Source organism: Petaurus breviceps, unplaced genomic scaffold (assembly GCF_028583685.1).
Source record: "Petaurus breviceps papuanus isolate PSGF00001 unplaced genomic scaffold, PetGlider_PUasm1.0 490, whole genome shotgun sequence".
In the NCBI taxonomy this organism is placed as follows: Eukaryota; Metazoa; Chordata; class Mammalia; order Diprotodontia; family Petauridae; genus Petaurus; species Petaurus breviceps.
In genome coordinates this window covers 6,520,173-6,542,872 of record NW_027186352.1, presented here as the reverse complement: position 1 = coordinate 6,542,872, position 22,700 = coordinate 6,520,173, and the positions used below count along the sequence as shown (strand labels likewise).

Sequence of the window (22,700 nt, the reverse complement as noted above, 5' to 3'; positions counted from 1 at the left end):
ATGTCCACTCAAACATCTGTGACACACTCTTCCATAAATATGAACAGAGTCCAAAGGAAAGTCGTCTCAAGCTCGGAAAACATATGCAGCAAAAGTGCAATCCCCATAAAATACTTGCTGCAGTCCTAAAGGTGTTTCTCGTTGACATGCTCTGAATGTTCTGATGGACCCCCTTAGAATCTGGAAGCCACCCTTTACTTGGCATGCCTATTTTGTCCTCCACCCTCAATGTATAGCCTGCAACCAGCCACTATTCTTACTGGGACCAATGAAAAAGCCCTAATTTGCAGGTTCTCTAGAGTTTACAAGGTCCTTCCTTCTACTGGCTTCCATTAAGTCTAAACTAAAATCCCCCTCCCTTCTATAGGAAGCTTTTCCCAACCCTTCCTAATTCTAGTGCCTTCTCTCTCTTAATTGTTTGCCTTTGATCCTGCATAGAGTTTATTTATACATATTTCTTTGGTTTCTACCCCAGTAGATTGGGAGCTCCCTGAGAGCAGGGACTGTCTTTTGTCTCTTTTTATATCCCCAGCTCTTAACATAATGTCCAGCACATAAAAGACACTCAATAAATGTTTATTGATTAATTGATTAAGGGGATGGGGGAAGCCAAAGATGAGGCTCTGTCTGGGGCTGTTCTCCTTCCCATCCAAGCAATTATTTTTTTCTTCCAGGATTGGTTGGAATAGCTCTCTCTTCCTTACAACCAAACAATTGAATTTTCGGTTCTGAATTGGCTTACTGTTTGATACAAAACCCTGAGTACATGTCCAAATCCCCTGAAGCAATCCAATTTTACTTCCTGTACAATGCACTCTATTCCAAGGATTTTCTAAATGGATCAAAATCTTTTCACACTAAGTCTAAAGCCATTGATTGATTCTATAGAAATATCCCAAACTTATTAACACATAGTTCATACCTCTGACTCAGTGGAGATGTTCTCATCTGGCACAGGTGCAAAGATGTAGTTCAATGTCAGTGACTTTAAGTGGGGCAGACACATTTGATTCATTGATTAAAACCTTTGCTACCCAGAAATTTCTCTCTTTCTATGACAGGCAGCATAATATAGTGCTGATCTTGAGGCCAAGAAGAGCTGTGTTCAAGTCCTGATATGCACTAGATATATTGTTGTGAGCATGTCATTTGAATGTGGTTAGTCTTAGGAAAATTTCTAAGAATATAAGATAAATAAAAAGTGTTGGCCTCTATTGGTAGAGGGATGGATGTCTTCCCCTGGGAGTTTCTTCCAATCAAATAAGTTGCAGTCCTTTCAACAATTCTTTTTGCTCTTTGAATGTCCATATTATAATCCATCTTCTCAAGATGACAGTGATTATTATTATTCTCTCTGTTTTGGGGGTTGGGGAAGTTCATGATTTTTCCCTTCCTGTCTCTATTCTCCTTCACACTCCACTCCATTTTTCCCAGGCCCCATCCATTTCTCCCTGCTGATGCTGATTTGTTATTATACCAAATTGGGTGTGAGTATGAGAATTTGTTCAATTTTCTTGTCTGGTTCAGAAGGCACTCCGATTATGAGACATAATATATTTTACTCCTACACACACACACACACACACACACACACACACACACACACACCTTCCCTTGTGTATTCCTTTCTTCTTACTTTTTTATTTAAACTTTAATTCCACCAATGCAATACAAAATCACATTCAGTCCCTATTTTTGTCTCTCTTCATTCCCTCTATGACCTTTAAATGTATTGGAATTTTATTTTTTCTTTCCCATAGAGAATATAAAGTACATTATTCTTTAGCCTTTTGCTTTTACTCAAAGGTATTTGCTCTTCTGTCTTTCTTATTGCTATTCAACATTTCTACTTATCACAGTCCTTTTCATAAAAAATTCTCAGAAGTCCTCTGTTATACTAAAGGTCCATTTCCCTCTAGTAATTCTATACTACTTTTACAGGGCATGTTATTCTTAGTTGTAAATTTTTATCTTTTGGTATTTAGAATGTTTTTACAAGATTTTCTCTTTCAGATGGTAGTTGCAACAAAGTCTTGAGTGATCATGCCTTGGTTTTCTTGGTAATATACATACATATATGTATATTTGTGCATATTTAGGTATATATGTGTGTATACATATGTGCATATATGCATGCATGTGTACATGCAGATGTGTAGATATGCATATGTGTATATGTACATATTTGCTATGGTTTTCAGATTCTTACAAATCTTAAATTATTTCTCCTTGATCTGTTTTCTGGTCAGTTGTTTTTGATAATATATGCCTTTCTTTTTTCTTCAATTAAAAATTATTTAGTTCTACTCTTCTCACAAGCTATTTTAGTTCTGTTTGGTTTATTTTAATTTTTAGGGAACCAATCCCTAAGGTAGCACTATCAATCTCCCATGTTAATCCATTTTTTCTCTTTCTAATTCTTTCCTCTGGGGATTTTATGTTTCAAATAATTCCATTTTTTTGAATTTATTGTTTCATTTCTTACAAGTATTTTTTGTAGTCCTGGTGGTCAAGCCATTTTTTTCCTCTAAAGCACTGTTTGTAGTTATAATAAAGTTACTTTCTTTTTCTCATTTATCTAAGTATCTCTTAAAGTCATGATATATCTTCATATTATTTCATGTCTTCTTTTCACTTGTATCTCCAAATGTAATTCCTGTTTTGTGTTTTTGTGAGAGCAGTGGGGTCTGCTCTCTCCCACAGTCTTAGATGGGTTAGTCAGAATATGACTGTTCTCAGAACAATGTCATGTTTAGTGTCTCTAGTCAGAGCTCTACAGAATTACTTTGGGTTCTGATCCTATGGATCATCCCATTTCTGTTTCCTGCTCTGAACTTCTGGCCTTCTTGGGTCTTCCCATGTCTAAACACTATTGTTCACTTATCTGGGAACAATGGTGGGCTTCCAGCTTTTTAGCCTGACCTTGCACTTCCTTCTGTGGCAGGATACCTCTTCCAGGGCTTGGGCCTTCTAACTTTTTGTGAGGTCCTGGACCAGAAGAACATGCTTATTTTTGTCTCTCTTTGCATTTCTTAGTCATCATTTGCTCTTGTGCCTTTTTATATCATTTCTGGCATACACATTGGAAAGCTAGTGTACTCCATGACCTTTCATGCTGCCATATAACCAGATTTCCCCTCCCCTCATGAGGTGTCCTTGATAAATACAGCCTGGCTCTTTTTGACTGCCCCTTGATTTTCTAGATGCTCATTAAAAATATTTTAAAATGCATTGTTGAATTGTGCTAGTAATTTAAATCTAGATCATTTGGGTTATAGTTTTCCTCTTTCATTTTTTTTCTTTTAAAAAACATGAGATAATATTTGCATAGCCTCTAAAGGATCTGTGGACAGTGATAACATCTCCCACTCTTAGAGGTGAAACTTTGGTGCCAAAATCAAGCGGTATTCCCCTGCTTCTAGGGATGCCTCCCCTCCTAAAGAGTCAGAGATGATTCTTTACTACAAATAGCTCAAGTCCACACCAGTATGCTCCCCACCTTGGAAGATTATCAATTGAGAATCAATATAGTTCACTAGCCTTTCTAAAATTTAGTTTTAACTTATGCAATAAATTAACCATTTCCATAACATAGTATAATGAAAAAAATATGATTTTATATGAAACTACAAATATACTATGTACAACTTGCTATTCCTTTTAAATATACAACAAAATTTTCATGCAAATTCCTTTTTTTCTTCCCTTCCCTCCCACCTAAGATACAGTCACAATTGGACACAAATAGGTACACACACACTTTTTATGTATGTATGTACATGTATATATGAATGTATGTAAAATTATTCTATTCATATTTATATTTATCAGTTTTTCTCTGGATGAAGATAGTATCTTTCTTCATGTGTCTTTTATAATTAATTTGGGTATTTATAATAGTCAAAAAAACTTGGTCACTCAAATACTCCTCTGGTCTTAAGTAGTTTTTCAAAAGGAGTATTAACCATGGTGGTACAGTAAGTATAATTGGCATAAAAGTATTGATCTTCGTGGGCAGTTTGTCAACAGGACAATTTTCATGCCCAATGTCCTAATGATTCAAGGGAGCCCTGTAGCAGCAAGCACCCTAGCATACCCAGGGTGGCTGTTAGCATAGGTTCTTAGATCTTTTCTTTTTTTTTTAAATGAAAGCAACTCAGAATGGGTTAACAATCTTACTTTAATCAATCAAACATCAGAGAATACAAACAGAAGTTACAAGCAGGCAGAGAGACAGACCAGCAGAGGGCTTCGACTGTCTGACCATTACATCCATACCTAGTTAGTTACCAGAAAGAGAAGTACCAACATCTGGGTTTTCAAAACCGGGGCAGTGGTGGGGGAAGGGGGGGGGGGAGTTTCAATGGCTTCCCAGAGTCTCATCTGGCCACATCACACAACTCTTCCCAAAGTGAGCCCCACAGCAAAACCTCACATCAGGGTATATAGAGCCTTCTCCTGGCTCAGAGACCATCACAACCCTCATGACCCACTGCCCAATCACAAAGTAACAAGCTGTGGGTGTTCCTGAAGAACAAGCCTCACACTACAGGCTCTAGGTGAGCACATTCAGCCCATTAGGGGGGAGAGCTTATTCTCAAATCAGGGAAAAGTTCTCAGTCACCTAAGCCTATCAAGGGGCTAAGGGGCAAGGAAGATCTTTAGATTCTCATTCCCATAACAAGCCCTAAGTCGGATGTGCTGCTTTAGGAGTTGGTAGGTTCTTCTTCATCAGCAGGCTACCACACATCTTTGGTTGTATTGGTTAGGGTTAGTTGGCCCCAGAATCTCCTTGCATTTCTAATCCGATGACCCTTGAAAGTCTGGAACTTAGTGACTGTGGGACACAGCACACGAAAGACAATCTCACTTTTGGAGGTGCCATTCTCATCCAGCTCAGATCCTACCAAAAAAAGAGTTTGATGTAATTTGAATAATTTCACCAGTATTTATTAAGCAATTGCTATACACCTGCACTGTGCTAGCCCCTCAGGATGCAAAATCAAAAAGGAAAGCAGTCCATGCCATCAAGAAGTTTACATTCTATTAAAGGGACCAGCATATACAAAGAGAAGTGAATTTAAATTACAGGCAGACTAAATGCAAGTTAGTACCAGGAGTAATTGGGCCTTAACAACTACTGGGACCAAGGAAAGGTCTTACAAAAGGAGTGATATTACTATCTCTACCCCTACAACCACAAAGATAGGCCAGCTAATGAATTGAGCACTGTGTCTGAAGTCAGTGAGACCTGAGTTCAAATCTAGCCTCAGAAATTAATTAGCTGTGTGAACCTAGGAAAGTAACTTCAACCTATTTGTCTTGGTTTTCTCATCTGTAAAATGAATTGGAGAAGGAAATAGCAAACCATTCCAGTATCTCTGTAAAGAAAACCCCAAATAGGGTCGGTCACAATGAGGTGGACGGGACTGAACAACATTGATCTTTGTTAATTTTGTATAGGTAGCTCCCCATTCTACAGGTGAAGGAGCCAAAGCTCGGGGGCAAATGACTTGTCCTTGGTCTGGTGGATATCCAATCTGGCAAGAAGCCAGGACTCAGGCTCTCTACAAGATGAACACCCCAGGCTAATTCTCCAGTGGGTCTTCTACAAGAGCTATCCATGGAGGAGGGGAGAGAGATCCACAAAGCCACCAGGCTCCCAAGCAAGTCAAGGTCACTTGCTTGTAATAGATCAGACCTTTATAGAAACTCCTCTTATTTTTAGCCCAATAACTAGGCATGAATCATTTCTACACTCATAAGGTCTTGCATTTGAACCAGAAATGTATGTTTGCTATTTATGGGCAACAGGAAGAAAAGTGTGCGTGTGTGTGTGTGTGTGTGTTTGCGTATGTGCAGGTGCATTGTGTAAATGTTTGAGAATACGTATAGGGGTGTGTGTATGTGTAAATGTGTGTGAAGGTGTGTATGTGAGTACATTGTGTGAGCACATGCATGTGTATGTGAGTTATGTGTGTAAGCACATAAATGCGCATGTGTGTGAGAGAATGCATATGAGGGTGTGTGTGTGTTTACATGTGCGTGCATGCATAAAATGTAAATGCAGGTGACCTGGATTAACTACAACCTGGAGTATTTGTAACAGAAGTGTTCTCACCCTTCTGTTCATTCCACAAATATTCCATTCAGCTCCAATTCATTAACTGCCCCCAGGGGCAGGGGCTGTGTTTCTCCCAGGCTGACTAGGGGGGAGCTATCCCTTTAATGGCCAGTCAGCCCACACTCTCCTCTACCTAGAACCATCTGGACACTTAGCCCTCAGATTTCTAATCTACTCACACTGAACCCTCCCAAATGCAAAGGGACCAATGGACTTCTTAATAAATTAATTAATCAATGTACATTGATTAAGAGCCTACTATTTGCCAAGCATGAAACATCATTCCTTCCCCTCAGGAAATGCCATAACCCAGGAGAACCATTCTGCCTGAGCACCATTATGCTGCAGTGGAAAGACAACTGGCTCTGGTGTCAGAGGACCTAAGTGGGAATTCTGCTTCCGAGGCACCCTCCCACTGGGACCTTAGGCAACCATTCAGCCTCCCTGGGCCTCAGTTTCCTCATTCCTAAAATTAAAGATTGGGATTTGCTGACCTTTGAGGACACTCTGGAGATTTATCTTATACACATACGTGTTTGTATATGTGTACATGTGTGTGCCAGGGCAGATTCTCTCTTCTCACCTACTAGATTTGAAGATGTGTAAAGGCAGGACCTTTTCTTACACATCTTTGTATATTACAAGTAGCCAGCCCATTGTCTTGCACACCATATGTGGTGAATAAAATTTCATTGTTAAGCCAAACAATAAGAGGGACAAGCTCTCCAAACAGAATTTATGGGATGAGTGGTGTGTTACATGGAAAACCATTGCAGAGTCCCACTTTCCAATGACTTTTTACAGAATGCACCCTGGAATCGTGCCTTCCCACTGAAGGGATCCCAATTAGATGAGAGAGAACTTTCTCTCTTAGGAAAGAACCCTGGCACTTAGGACAAGGTGCTAACTCCAGACCTCCCTCTGGCTCTCTCTTCTCACGTGACCTTGCACATGACCCTGTCCTCTGTCCTAAATTGTGCTAACCTCCAATGTGAGAGGAGAGGAAAATGGACCAGAAGATGCCAAGGATCCCTCCTTCTCTTCCTGATGCTGTACACCATCTCCTGTTTCTCTCCCCATTCAGTAATTCAAACTTCTGTTTATGTCTCTCCCCAGTAATGGGAAGTGGCCCCATTTTTCATTGAAAGTCATCAATGAAAGACCTCACTCAAGGGCATTTTTAAAAAATTCCAAATGTGTACATCATTAGCAAAATAATATCAATAAATACAGCTGGGAAATGTTTGACTTTCTGAAAAGTAATGTGAAAGGAGGTTCTCTGTGGCTAGTGAAAGTCTGTAAATAATTGTCAATTTACATGCAAGGTGGCCTTGGAAAATAAAGCACATTTTTATGTATCTTAACCAGGAAGAAAACTACCCCCATCCAAGATTTTTATCTCTTGGTACCTCTATGGTCTGAGCCCTACAGGCTAACATAGTTTTTACAATCCAAACCTAGCTCTGGGTTATTTTTCCTAAGATAAAAAGCTTCATTGAAAAAAAGCAAGGATCTTCTCAGCACTCTAACACTGCAGCACACTGAGACCTGTCCTCGAAAGAAAGGGTTAAAGCCAGTCTGAGCCTCAGTCTCCAGGAGCATTTCCTGGAGGGGTGACACCTGATGGCAGAGAGGGGCCGTGGTCAGTTGCATCTTGTAATTCCATTAGGGTGTTAGAGTCAAAGGCAGAATTAGCTGTTGCCTACGCAGAATTATGTTAAACACGGCCCAGACTGAAAATCAATATTCTGCTTAAGTAACTAGCCCTCCAGTAATTTAATGAAACTGAATTGCATTCCGCGGGGGTAAGGTGGAGGGGGACCATTTTGTCTCGAGCCTTCCATTACACAGTGGCTGTACAGCTCTGCGCCTGAAGAGAAATTAAATCCGTCCCCTCATTTCTTTGGGAAGTTGGAACAAGGCTCTTTACATGGGATTACTTCTCTGTTCCCTTCATTTAAAACTCCCGTAAATAATTTGTGGGCCTATAATTAGGAAGGAACCGCAGGCTCCTAATGATGAAAATAAATTGCTAGTTCAAGACTTAAAAATAATATTTTTCTCCTCAACTTCACAAGAAAAATCTGGGAGGGGGAGGAAATGGGGGAATGAGGCAGGGGAAGACATCCAACTTTAGACTTAAATTAAAAATATCATTTCTAAGGGCTTCCAATGGATGCTCGGTCTACACTGAGTTAGTTAATTAGGTTTATGTTCTGATTCTAGGATCAGAAGCTACTTTGGATAGAGCTCATCCTTGTTAAAACATTATGAGAGTATCTGTCCATTCTGGGCTCTTCCAAAAAGCAATTCTCTCTTTTATTGACCAGGTCCAGTAGGTGACAGAATGTAGTTTAGCAGTGTACCAATAAGTAACAGTTGCTCAAGCCCCCACACTCTTCAGTTGAGCCCCCAAAACTGAATTAATTCAGATTCTTCACCTCATACTTCAAACCATCTGGAACTGAGTCAGAGGGCACTTATTATGGTACGGGCACTTATTATGGTACAGGCACTATGTAAGTTTGCGTTAAGGCTGATCGACAATAAAAAGAGGGTATAGTCACATGATATTGAATTGCTTGGAAATGCCTTTATTCATTATTCAGCAGCAAACTCTAGCATCTAGCGACTAGCGACAACGAGGCATGCTTCACAGTCCAAAATATAAAATGGGAGTAGTCCTGTGTAGCTTGGTGTAAGATCCCACTGAAGTGCTTCCAGGACTTAGAACACCCAGATACCCAGAGTGACTTTTTGAAAAGTGTTACACCTGGAGAAATTCTGGGGAGTGTTCTCTGGGGAATAATCATGATATTGAGGTAGAATGTGTGGTTTAAAAAGATGATTTGCATGTAGTCACTGATTTTAAATGGCTTGCCTAATGTGGTTTGTTTGTTTTTTAATTCTCAAAGTGATGAGAAAAATAAATAAAATCAGAACAATAATGATGCTGATACATGGCATTCTATGGAGGACTTTAAGGTCTGTAAAGGTGTTTTTGTAAATCATCTCATTTCATCTTCACAAAAGCTCTTGAGGTTGGGACTACATTGTACATTTGAAGAAATAAAAGGTGTAGGGAGTTTGAGAGATTTCCCCAAGATAATAGAGCAGGTAAATTGCAGTGGTCACATTTGAACACAGACCTACCTTCCTCCAACACTAGCATAATTATCTGTGCTACAAAATTATAAAATTTCCACATAAGGTTTTTGTTGTTGTTTTGTTTTAATAATGTCAGCTGTGAGCTAGCCTGGTTTAGTGCCTAGCAAGTCAGCCTTGGAGTCAAGAAGATTGGGTTTCACATTGACCTCTGACATCTGGGCAGGCCACTTGACCTCTTAGTAGAGGCTTCAGACAAGCGTCTAAGAGTAGCTGGTCTAGCATAGCCACAGAACTTCACTGGTTGGGGATTTCCCCATTGGGAGTTCCCTATATCAGTCAAATCATAGGTCTTGACAAATATACAGTCACAAAAAATAGCAAAATGAAAGAAATGTGCTTCATTGAATCAGAATGCAGCTCTCAACCCAAAACACAAAGGTTAAATGACTGCAGCATTCAGCTTTCTGTCACATAGCAAGGTCACAGCCAACTCAGATGTGTGTCAAGATAGCACTTTCAGAATCATTGCAATAACTGTGGAATAAATGTTAGTGATGTTCTCACTTCAAACAGCACATTTTAATACTTATTTAAATATGCCCTTCCTTGAATATCCCTGAATGTAGACCACACACAGGAAAAAAAAAAATGATACCTTCTGTCATTAGCCATCAACTCACTTAGAAATGGGCTTACTGGCTGCCAAGATCTGTGGAATTTGGATAGAAAGTGGGAAGCAACTTCCAAGCACCTACTGCCCCCCTTCCCCCAACAACCACAACCACCAATTCTTTGCCTCATCCTCAAGCGTACTTAGTGGGACAGCAAGGTCCTCTTGTTCAGTGTAACACTGGATGCTCAAAGGGGAGATCAACAGGTTTAGCAGGTAACAGCCACCCAGAATTGATGAGATAGTCCCTCCCTAACCAATCTTTCTCAAAGCCCCATCCTCTGATGGACAATTAAAAAAAAATCCTTCTAAATGATTTATCTATTTATTACTTCCACATTGACGTTTATGCCCGTTATCTGAGGACAGAGCCCACTAATTTCCACATGTAGCCTTTCCAAATGAACAAAACATTCTCTTTAGACAACTGACATTTAACCACAGAATGGCGGAACATTGGTCTATAAGATTATTTGGCAGTGAGGTGGTTAATAGCATCAGTATTGAAATAGGGAGAGTTAGCCTAACCCACTGAGATCAAAGGAGAATTCAGCCACTCTAGGTCTGGGCATCCTTCCTTCTTTCTAAACAATCAGGGGACCAAAGGCGCTCTGAATGTTTTCTACAAAGCTAGAGACCTAACCTAGAGGGGTTTTTGTTTTTCAAAGAAACACATGACGGAGAAAACAGTAAATACAAGACACCAATTCACCTGCACCTCTATTCCTGTGGATTTTCAGAATGCATGCCTTTCACCAGTCCTGTTTGCTCCTGCTCCAGGCCCATTAGAACAATTTCTCGAGCAATATATTTTTCAAGGCATAAACACTCAGTCGCAGCCCGACTAGAGCCGGTGTGAGTCCCCAGAGCGCAGCCACTCCCGATAATACGTGAACTCTCCCCAGCCCCAAGTGCTGGAGTGCCAGCAAGCCTCCACCTGCCCAGTTTGCTTTCATTAACAAGCACATCAATCACCAGGTGCCAACGTGGGGGCTCGAGAACTTACCTCGATCCTCTCTGGGCACCGGGGGCTCTGCTGCGTCTTCTTCCCAAGTTCTCTAGCTCGTTGGGCATCACGTTTATAATCCTGCACAGACACAGAAGATCACGATAGGTAGAAGGCTTTGGCTTTCACCCTCAACGGGCAAGAGCAAAGCGCCCCCTTTCACTGGAGTCCGCTACTTACCGAAGTTCTCTGGCAAAAGAGTTTTCACGGTTATTCTATGAGCCGACAATCGCACCCGCCACACATCCCCCCCCCCCACTTCTGCAAATATTGAATGTCTGTCAATTTGGGCCACATACAGAGATCTGGGACGACTGGACATTGGTGTCTCCACCACTTAGATATACTTCAGAGGTGATTGCCTTGGGCAGAAATCATGGTCCAGGTTCCATTGAGTGGAAGCCGATGGCTCAGGCAGAACTTAATCTATGGAGGTGAGCTTCCACTGAGGGCAAGGGGCGAAAAGGGCCAAGATCCACTGAAGCACAAAACACAAGCTGGTTTAATCTCTCGATTAAACTGAGCATCTAAAAAAAAAAAAAAAAAAGAGCCCAAACCATGAGGTCCTCGGTGTGACAAGTAAGACCTCCCTGGGAATGGGGTTTGTTTTTTGTTTTGGCTCTTCAGATTCCCGTTTAAAAGGAAGGCCTTTATGACAAAGCCTTAGCTGATTAGTTTATGTTTTTCATTCTGTTCATATTTACTCAGACTGTTTTCATGATGCTCCTTCCTGCAAATGAGAAACATTGTACATGGAGCTTTCAGCCCCCCCTCAACACATGCACGAACACACACACACACACACACACACACACACACACACACACACAGCTTTCCCTGCTTTCTCTGGCTGATGGCGTGTTGTCAGTGCTGAATGCTGGAATTGTTGTTGAGCAAGCCCAGCTGGGTGAATTAAAACCTCTCCAGTAACTCAAACCAGAAATGACTTCATCTCTAAAATTTCCGTGTAGCTCAGGTCAAAGCCATGAGTCCGGACAGAAATAATGGGGTTAGCAGAGAAGCTCCAGAATGCATTAAAAGAACAGGCCAACGCTCCAGACGGGGCTGTTGGAACCGCTCCTTTCAGATGACTGCTCAGGTCCTGGGGAATTGGAAAGTGCTTTCAAATTGTATCTGAAAATACCAAGAAAATAAATTGTGGTATTTTTCTTATAATATGGCTACACAATGTAATAAGTTATGAATAAAATAAGTATCCCTTTATTAGAAGGATAACAAAATAATTAGCTAAAGAGAAATAGTGAAAGAAAATTTAAATAGAAAAAAAACAATTTATACCATATTATATAGAATCAGAAAAGACCTAAAATATCATCAGATCAGTCAGAACTAAACAGTGAAGAAAGATTTTTTTTTAGATTTTTGCTAAGTGAAATCTGCTGCAAAAACATTTTCAAAAAAAATTTCACGATGAAAATTCACATTTATCTATGTGAATTTGCTTAGATAAATAAAATTTTAATTGAATTAAAGAGCAAAAAAAGTATGTTTTCTTGCTGAATTCTATTGTGAAAACTGCTAAAATTATAATTCGTGACTAACACCAAAATTCAAAGAAACCTAGATTTAGAATTCTGCCAGGCCTTAGAGATAGTCTGCCCAAACTCTTTCATTTTACAAACAAAGAACTGAAACCCAGGGGTCTCAATGGCTTCCCAAGGTCAAGCAAGTGGTAGGTAACAGATCAAATATTTGAACCCAGATCCTTTCATTGGAAATAGAATGCTATTGCTGATACCACTTCCAAATATGAATTTGTGTAAATGGATGTTATTATATCAATTCCACCAGGGCAAAGAAACATTTCCCTTTTCATTAAATTCTTCTATGAAAATTATTAAAATTATAATGTAGTTATTAAGAGCAAAATTCATCTATGTGCATTTAAATGGTTGTTACATAGAATCCAATAGTAAATAGATTTTTTTGTCTTTTCACTGATTTCTGCTACAAAAAAAAAATGGTAACTCCAAAAAAAAAAAAGGATCATAGATAGAAAAGCAGAGGAAACATTAGTGACTATCTCATCTAACCCACTATTTCTCAAAGAAAGAAATTTAGGTTGAGGGAGGGGTGTAGCTTGCCCAAAGTCCCTCAGATAATGAGTCAAGGGATAAGCTTTGGTAACACACAGTGATGTTCAGACCAAGCTGACCATACACACCCATGCACAAACACAGTGCTTTGATTGTGGCAAAGCTTTTGGAATTATGAATAGAAACATATAGCTAGATAAATGGAAGGAGAAATTAATGACTTCTTTGTATAAAATAAATGTTTGTTGAGCAAAAAATGCTGAATGTGGAAGTAGCAATCCCAGAAACAATACTCTTTTGTGAGCAATCCATAATTTCAAGTCATTACCTGGTGAGTTTTCTAGAAGGGACCTTAAGACAACAAAGATTTGTAGTCAGGTGCCAAGAGCCATGCCAATGATGGACAGAAGGGATGAAAAGTTGGTGATTTTTCTATTTTGTTGTTATTGGATGGTGTTGCTTTTGTATTACATGACAAACGTTGAAGAACATTAATAAAGTTTTCCTAATCATGATCTGAAAATTAAAAATAAAAAGACATGACCGGATCAACCATAAACAAGAAATTATCACCAGTCACTTTTGATTATTTCAGATTTCTAGGCTTATATTTGAAGCTGAAGGAACTCATAATTACAGGGGAAACACATATCGAGTATACTTTCCCAAATAGTGTCCACATCCATTTGAGGAATCTGTTGCCTCGCCCATAAAATGGATATCACATTATTTTTCCTTTCTTCGGCCATCCCATTAGGAATGCTAAGATAGTATGCATGAAGCACTACATGCTTTTTAGAAGGAAATTACAAAGTCAACATGCAGTACAAAGGGCACTGGGCTCATAAGTTGGCAATAAATGAGATTGAGTCCTGGCTCTGCCACTGACTGACTGACTTGGTGAGACTCAGTTTTCTTTCTTCCTCTAACTTAAGAGTGTGGGACTACATAATAAACAATCAGGCTGCATTTTGATCCAAATCCTATACGCTTGGGATTCTGGGATTCTTTATTGCAAAGTCTTCTATGATAAAAGACCAAAACAATAACAATAACACCACCACCCCACCCTCTTTGTGTTATATGATATTGGAAAACAAAAATTCCATGAAGATTCGTTGAGGTTTCCAACTGAAATGTCCAAGACAGGAAGCTGTATTATACCTGAGCGCAGAATTGAACAGATTATTCAAAAGCATCTTTTAAGCATGTCAGGAAGGTCTGGCTGCTTTAAAGGGTGGTTGGCAAGAAAGCCCGTTTTTAAGCCAGAAGACACTCTTTAAACTTGTCACTCCTGTTCTTGTTATCAGTAACAGTTGCATTTTAAAAGTATTTACATGTAACGAATTTGAAAAACTGTGAAGCTTCAAATAGTCACATTGGGGGTAAACACCGAGGGAAACGTGTCTGCTGGTAAATTAGGAATGGAGTAGCTCTTAACCAATTAGGGTGATAAGGGATTTGGTGACATTTATTTTGAGAAAAATGACAAGTGTTGTATTTTAAATGTTTCTGTTGTTTACTCCTCTTCCTGTCACACACACACACACACACACACACACACACACACACACACACAAACATTTTCCAGACCTAGTTCAAAGAGATACTCCTTCAGTTTTCTGATTCCAGGATCTTACAGTCACATATAACCAGAGCAACTCTGGTCCAACACATTACAAAAACATGTATCAGAGACTGTCTATACGCAACTGTATTTCAGGGCTGAGGGGACGCTCAGGCTAATCTAAACAGCTCAGCCTTGAGGGCTCCACAGCAGCTACCGTGTACTTGCACTGAGCACACATGCACTGAACTCCATGAGACGGCTTTGTCGGAATGCCAGTGTTCACCTGGCAACTCTTGCCAAGGAGAGAGAAAGAGCAAAGTCCAAGTGCCAAGGGGCTCCCCAAAAGATTCCTACCATTGCATGCTCATCCCTGATCTTGTTGGGGGGATTTTCAGTAACCAGGTTATGTTTTATCTTACTTTGGAAAAGTCTGAGGCACACATTGTGTGACCCAATAAAAAGAGTGGGGTGTAGAAAAGATGATGGAGGTGGTGTCTGCTTTCCAGCTGAAAGCAGAAAGGAGCAGAACAGACATTGTGCTGGACACTTCTGATGGAAAGGAAAGGAAAGGAAAGGAAAGGAAAGGAAAGGAAAGGAAAGGAAAGGAAAGGAAAGGAAAGGAAAGGAAAGGAAAGGAAAGGAAAGGAAAGGAGAAAGGAAAGGAAAGGAAAGGAAAGGAGAAAGGAAAGGAAAGGGAAAGGGAAAGGGAAAGGGAAAGGGAAAGGGAAAGGAAAGGACCTTGTTGACAGGGAAAAAGAGAAGTATTTCCATTAATATTTGAGGAGAAAGGAGAGAATGCTCACAACTAGGGAAAATGGAAAGATACCTCCATGCATTAGAATAGCATTTGAGTGGTCAGAGAAGAGAGTGGGGTTTGGCATTGTCCCAGTCTTAAGGCCTCTGGGCCTTTCCTCAAAAATAAAAGCCCTAGGCACAGGTATGGAATAAACCTCTAACCCATTTGCCATAGAAATGACTCTCCTATTGTTTTCAATTCATGAATAATTACAGCCTGTCAGTGGCCATAATGCAAAAGTGCCAGTCTCCCTTTGTTGGAGGTGGGAAAAAAAAAGCCCCAAGAAAGGAAAAGTCACTTGACAACACCTCTGAAGGAAAGAGACCTTTTTTTCCCATATATTTACTCAAAACTGTCTTGAAAATAAGGGCTTCCTAACACCCCTCCTAAGCCGAGAAGGGAGAGAGACTGGGCCCTCCTAGAAGCTGGGAAAGGGCCCCTTGCAAGGTTCTCCCATCCCTCTTCCTTGCCCCTCCCTTCCCTGACAGGCTATGGCCCACCTGAGGATACCTCGGCATTCAATTGCTCTCTCTCCACCCCATCTCTTGTCAAGCCCTACTTCTTTCTCCTGCAGTGTCTGCACACTCCCCATGCTCACTTCCAAGCTGAAGAGCCCGGCTCCGTTAAGTGCCCCAGTAGGAAGCAGACAGTTCCTGCAAGCAGCACAGGCCAGAAAGCCGGGCTGAAGTAGAAAGACCCCCGAGATCACAAAGGAGGCCTTCCTCTTCCCTGAGCAGAAAGACAAGTAGCCAGCTCTCCACACAGGTTGGTGCTGGAGGCTGCCCCCAGCCCGTGTTGCTGGCTTCTTTGGCTATCGATCTCGCTCTGGGTGTCTGCAGGACCCAGGCAGCCCCCTCCCCAGGAGCACGGGCAGCTGCCAGGGGCTCCGCACAACCTCAGCTGAGTGGGTGGGATTGCAAGCGGCTCCCAGGGGAGCAGCAAGGAGGAAGGAACTAGAAACAACCACTTAACATCTATTTAGAGCCTGGGAGCATTTGGGAAAGCGGGCCCCATTACTGTTGAAAAGATGCAAATTTGGTGAAATCATCACCGGAGCTGTATGGCTCCGGGCTGTTTCTCAAGTACCCTGATTCTTTACAGGAGGGAAGGTATGCTTGTGAGACACAGCAAGGCCAAGTTCATGTTGCTCTGAGGTAGCCCCTAACCAAACTCTACCAAGTGTTACAAAAGGAGGTTTGTTAGTGGGGGGAGACAGGGAGTTCATCCAGGAAAATCCCTACCCAGCATCCTCCGGGCTGGCTACAGGGGTGAGGAGCAGCCCAGCCGGCAGGAGGGAGGGGGGTGGCTGCCAGTGCCTGTTAGCCCCTACCCCCTCCCCTCTTCAAAGTTTCCCAAATCGCTGCTGAACGCAAGTCAATTAAGGCAAAGATATTTTCCAGTTCGCCTTCCCGTTTGACATCAAATCTTCCTGCCGACGTTCCAGAACACACTTATCTCCAGATGAAGTGCGTCAGCTCACCTATTGATTTTTGCACGGGATTTGCTCTTTATGAAAAGCATCTGAACAGCTCCTAGGCGGCACCAGCCACCGCCGAAATCAGCCGCAAGTCAGCCTTTGAAAAACAATGAGACGCGTGACAATAACAAGGATGCCAGGCTCCCAACTGGCCACCCCGACCCACCCTCTCTGGGCTCCAGTTGGGCCCAAATGAATGGCCCACTTAGTCAGGACACAGTTGCCCTGGTGAAAATCGTTTTCCGTGTCTCGTTTAAGTGAGGCACTTAGGGTGGACTCAACATGCCACAGCCTATGAACTCAATATTTCATCAATTTCCTGAGGATCAATTCCATTTTAAAGCCCAGTCCCTGGGACTGAGACAGGCAGCTTCCTTCTAGGCAGTTACACAAAGCAATGACATCGGCAAGTCCTGTGGCTTCCTGGCTAGGGGCGTTTGGAGGGGAAATGCCACGCGCCCGTCATTTTCTGTTTTTAATATACACAAGCACCTTATTTGTATTTTTCAAAGCAGCAGAGGAAAAACAGATGGCATTTGGGAGGATAATTTTTAAGGACAGGACATGGCATGATACTGTATTTGGCCTGTAACTGCCTGGAAAGAAATTAATCTGAAAGCTGTGTGCACGTGTGCGCGTATCCATGTTTGTGCATGTGTGTGTGTGTGTGTGTGTGTGTCCAAGTGTGCGTCTGCTGTACCTGGAGAAAACTAGAGAAGTGGAGAGTGAGAAAGCAGCAATTTTCTGCCGAGCCTCCTGCACTCAGCCTTGCATTTTCCCTCAGTGAATGGGGAGAGGGATGTAGTTGACAGACTCCCTGAGAAAACAAACAAACAAACATTTCCACAAATAACATTCTTTGTCCCCCCCCCCCCCCGAAGCCCAGCCAGGAGACTCTCAATCACACAATATTTCTGTTTTTCTCTTAGTGGTTGCCATTTCAGTCACAACATTGAGAATGCTGTTAGCCCTAGAAATCTAGATGGATGTGTACTTATCTCTAATCTCATTCCATGCTCCACACCCTCACCCAGAAAAAAAAAAAAAGGGGGCAGGGGGGTGGGGGGTTGTTGGGGGGGGGGGGGGGGGACGATCTACTCCAGTGGAGCTTTTCAGAATAACTAAGCAGGAAACAAAAGCACAAGAGAAAGGGGCCGACCCTCGGCAGGCATCGGACTAGATGTGGTATTTCTTTAATTCTTCATTTTAAACTGCCTAATTGTGATTTTAAGCTCCGGTTCCTGTAATTTTGCAAGACGAGGCATTCCAGTGAGAAAACATATGGTAAGGGATTTTGAAACCACAAAGCTAGAGAGCATCATAGACTTAGCTGTTGCCTCGGTGTCACAAAGGCCCATCACTGAATTTATCCAGTCACCCATTAAAGGAAGAAAAGAATGAAAGGAAAAGGAGTTTTAAAATCCCCTCATGCTACAAGGAGGGAAATGTGGCATCAGGTTCAAGTCTGAGTGGAGGGAGAGAGGGGGAGGGAGAGCTTCTTGCCCTGTCTGCTAGGAGGGGGGGGGTCATAATGAGGTCCTAGCCTGGGGGCCGGGGTAGTTCCAATATCACAAAGTCTTCAAGGCAGTCTGAGGGACCCCTTGTACAGAGTCATACTTAGAGAATCTTCCCCCCCAAAGCCTCATTGGTCACCCTCAAGTTGACAAGAAGGGCTTTTGCTGAAGTCTTCTGTTGACTCCCTTCTGTACCTGACTTGTATTCATTTTATTTTGTAAAGAATAATCAGAGGTGAATTGCATAGAATTCTGTATTAAGAAACAATTGCCTTGAAACTATGTCTTTTCCAGAGGAGAATGAAATGACCATTTTGCGCTCCTCCCCCCCCAGTGAGGATGTAAAGCAAAGAGGGGAACCCATGTTGACTTCTCTGTGTCAAATCTAGTAAGAGAATACAAGAGCTTGGAGATCATTTTTGTGCTTCCACCATGGTGACATTTCCATCTAGATCCCTCTTCATGTGATTTGTGGGGACTTGGTTTGGCAATGAAGGTGGGGGAGGCACTGAGACATGAAACCCTGTACATCATTATTCAAATTACAATCAGACTCCTCCTGAAATGATGCTGGTATCCCTTATCAGAAAGGGGGTTCTATTCTCTAATCCGTGGCAATAAATGGACATTAATTAATGCTAAATTACAATGGAATGACACATTATATCCACACGAATCCAGAATGAGCCCATTATGAATAATGTTATTACAGTAAATATTAAGGAAGCTGGACGTGGTTGGTTGCTAATTATGAAGTGTTAATAAGCACCTAGTTTATATCAACTTTTAAAGATCCAAGGCTCATGCCAAGCTGGATATTCCTACCTTTCCCCCAAATGCATCCTCCCTCCTTCAGGGTCTCTGCCAGTAGCCTTTCCTTCCTTTCACTTCCTGGAGAGCTGATTGATACTTGGGACACAAAGGTGGGGGGGGGGGGGCTCCTGCTCTCTGATCCCTTGGAATCCCTTTCTCTCTCACTCAGCTGTGTGTCTGTCTCCCATTGTAGCTGAGTTTTGCCAAGAACATCAGCTCCCTTCCCTGGAATTAAAGCTTTTGGTGGGTGGTCATTTTTCTGAGCAAGGAAAATCCTTAACCTTCCCCATCCCCCACCCCAGAGGATTTAGGCAGGGCTTGGGGGTCTTCCTGCTGCCCTGGCTGGGGCTGGGGCTTGCTTTGTTTAGATTGTGTTTTCCTGGGGACACTGGAAAAAGCAAAGGGAAAGGTGTTAATCTTGATAATTAGTGCAAAAAGCAATTAGAGGCCTAAAAACCTGAAGGCACAGAAAGTGATTTTTTTTTTGTTTATTTGCTTACCTTATTAAGTTAAATATCTGTCTGAATTAATCACTAATGAATGTGAAAGAGGCTCAGTAAGAACTCCCCTAATGAACAGCAGCTCGGCTGGACTTACGGGCACCACATCACCCGGGGTCCAGGCAGCCAACTTGCTTTGCAAAATGACTTTTCTGCCCAATTTTCTGTTTGCAGAGAAGTGAATTATTTACATTTATTGTGCTTATTTAAGTACTTAAATGACTATGAATGGAGCTCAGACCCGTTTTAAAAATATAGAACCATTACACAACTCCATGACTAGAAATGCATGTGATTTTCCCCTAAAGGCTGCTTTCCCCACTTTTCTAATCTCCGTTTTACTACAATTCATGAAAAAGGCCATTATTACATTGAACATGTTTTAATAAGTTATTTATTATTTAACGTACTGGCGGAGGCCCGGCCCCAGGACTTACATGAGGCATGCCAAGAACGGGCTCTTTTGTGCTCCAGCAGGGTCAGCTCCAGCCTGAGAACCGAAGTTTCCTGGAGGAAACTCCTCTGGCCTCCCTTCCTAACAAATCCCGAATGCTTTCTGTCCATTAGTCACGTCATAAACATCGATATTGGGAGAGCCCGACGGCACTGATTAGTGTGGTTTTGGAAATCTGTATTTAAGTGGCACTCGTTCCTGTAATACTCATTCATTTAAAATCAAGGGCTCAGATTGTCTGGGAACAAATACAGTGGCTTAGTTTTCTTAACACACACCCACATACATGCATAACCTCAGACGCTGCTGCAGGCTTTAGAAGAACAGGGATACCGTTCTCTCCACCTCTGCTCTTGAGCTAGTCCAAATCTAAACCCGATATCTTTGGTGGCGGCCGATTGTGCTTGCTGACATTGAGAGAGGGCCAGGGAGCGACTGCTTCATCAAACTGGGGTTAAGAGCCTATAATAGGAAACACTGAAAGAAAATAATCGGAAGACTAATAGCATCAGGACAAAAAAAAAAAAAAAGGAAAAAAAAAAAAAGACAAGGCAAGAGACACTTGGCAATATAATGAAATAGAATCCTCAGTAATTCTGCCTTGAAGATGGAGTGTTAGCCTCAAGTATTTCTATTCACAGCTTCCCAATTATCAAAGTTTAAATGTTGCTGTGTTTTCAGATGAAAACCCTCTCCAGCAAGTTTCTCTATGGAATGCCTCCATTTACAGGGAGAATTCAGCAGGGCACTCTCTCACTGCCTCACTCTTTACCCTCAGTTCCCCTTCCTCAGGTCGATTAACTGGTGAGCTTGTTTTTAAACCAGTTACACATGTGTGCGCACAGAGAGAGAGAGAGAGAAAGAGAGAAAGAGAGAGAGAGAGAGAGAGAGAGAGAGAGAGAGAGAGAGAGAGAGAGAGAGAGAGAGCTTTAGCTGCGTGTATATATGTGCATAAAATGCACACGTATGTGTGTAATTAAATATAAATATATGGATACAAAAGAGCAATATGTAGTATTTTGACTTAACTATTTGAGTGTGTTTTCCAGATAATGCCAGTAGCAATGTAACGCTAATGTTAAAAAGTCCCATGCTATTCATAAGAGATTATCCTGGTGTAAACATTACAATAGCAGTAATGATCTAATTAAAAGAATCCGACAGACTTAAAAGAGTCCCTTCTTTCAGGGAAAAAAAAAAAATCAATGCCACAGCCCATGGTCCAGAGTAGGATGGAGCATTTTCCTGTGATCACATGCAGGGGGGTTCGGCCATCGCTAAAGTGCCCTGACCTTTGTTATTTAAGGTGATGCGCCAGATCAAAGATCCGATCCGTACCTATGCGGCCTAGGGCTCCTGCAGAGTACCTGTCATGTGTGAAGCCGATTTTAAAGTTGTCTAGAAACCTCTCTCACTTGAAATGTGCAGAAATGTGACTAAATGAAGCATCTTCGCAAATTCAGAAAGGTCCTTGAACATGATTATCCTGAAGAAGGATATAAGGAGGACTGAAATATGTTTCTACGAGACAGATCTGGGCTTAGGCACTCGCTGTCCTTCCTCAGCTGCTGAATTGTTTATGGGCGTGTGTTAGACACACATGTAAACCTGATGCCATGTAAGCTACTTCTGGGGGCAGGAGGGTTGGGAAACATGATGGTGTAGCATTTTCTTTGTGTTTTGGGGTTTTTCTTGTTTTTTTTTTTTCTAAGACCCGGTCCCCTTTTCCCTGCTTCTCAGCACCTGAAATCATGCCTGCAAACCAAGGTTTGAAACGTGTTCAAAAAGGAATGCGGCAGGAAGGACCAGGAGAAAGACACAAGACTGGGGAGAAGGGAAGGAATTCTCCTGGCGAAGCCGTGCAGTAATCCAATCGGGAGGCCACAGGGAGGAGCTGTGGATCTGCTCAGAGCTGCCAACAACACTGGGGAGGGGGGTGGGCCTGGGCCGAAAATAGACTGTAGCAAAACTGATGGTAGGAGAGGAAAGGTAGGATTTTATAAGTTCCTGAATTTTATGACTGCTGCAACACTGGAATGTCCACTCAATCTGTTGGGAAGTTAGCACAGCAAATATGCACTGGGCATATTAAATACGGGATGAAATGGCGTAGTGAATATTTATTAGCAAAAATATAGGTTCTCAAAAACAGAAATAAAACAGGGTAATAGATGAAGGGAAGAATAGATTTAACACTGAAATAAATATCAAAGGTGCAAAGAAAAGGCAAAATATAGTGTTCAAACAAAGCTGTGAATTGGGCCCAGATTTAATGCTTCTCTGGGGAAGCGAAGGTTGGACAGACTGTTGGAATTGAGATAGTGCTCTTAGTACACAGCCCCTGTAATGCTGTCAGCTTTATTTCCTTTGACAAATGTGAAATAAAATTTGTCAAAGTTAGGGCTCGGTAAGTTTGCTATTGAAAATTCAATTGGTAATAACTAGTATAGCCTGGCACTCAGGAGATTTTTAAAGGAGAGGGATGTTTAAGATGCTGGGGGCGGTGGGGGACAGGGGGGCGGCAGTGAGGGGAGCACTTCCTATTGTATTTCACTTTTTAAAAATTTAGCAGTTGACTTGAGCAACTGGGTTTCTGGGCTTCCTGTCACTT

The 22,700-nt window shown here is 41.8% G+C and overlaps 1 long non-coding RNA gene across 1 annotated transcript; it reads right to left on the bottom strand.

The window, feature by feature from the left end:
• Positions 1-4,162: 4,162 nt before the first annotated feature.
• On the bottom strand, positions 4,163-11,803 carry LOC138172053 (uncharacterized). Its single transcript, XR_011171029.1, has 3 exons — positions 11,089-11,803; positions 10,909-10,989; positions 4,163-4,903 (listed from the first exon to the last, which is right to left on the bottom strand). It is a non-coding gene; the product is annotated as an uncharacterized lncRNA (long non-coding RNA).
• Between the last annotated feature and the right edge of the window lie 10,897 nt (positions 11,804-22,700).